Raw genomic sequence first — 296 nt, 5'->3', positions numbered from 1 at the left:
GGTAGAGCACCAGACTTCTAATATAAGGGTCCAGGGTTCAAGTCCCTATTCAGACAAATTGGACTTTTTACAGGACTCTCGTGTGAGTGAGTTATTGTGACTCATTTACACTATTATAAAAACTGGTTAAATTGAAACAGACAGACAGAAAGATACATATATATCAAGATTATGGAGCCTGGATAGCTCAGACGATAGAGCATCAGACTCTTAATCTGAGGGTCCACGGTTCAAGTCCCTGTTCAGGCGAATTGCGCTATTTAATGGACTCTCTTGTGAAAGTGTCCTCTTGGCTC

This window comes from Nematolebias whitei, chromosome 1 (assembly GCF_014905685.2).
Source record: "Nematolebias whitei isolate Nwh7 chromosome 1, NemWhi1, whole genome shotgun sequence".
Classification (NCBI taxonomy): domain Eukaryota; kingdom Metazoa; phylum Chordata; class Actinopteri; order Cyprinodontiformes; family Rivulidae; genus Nematolebias; species Nematolebias whitei.
Note: the sequence above shows the minus strand (reverse complement) of the source record.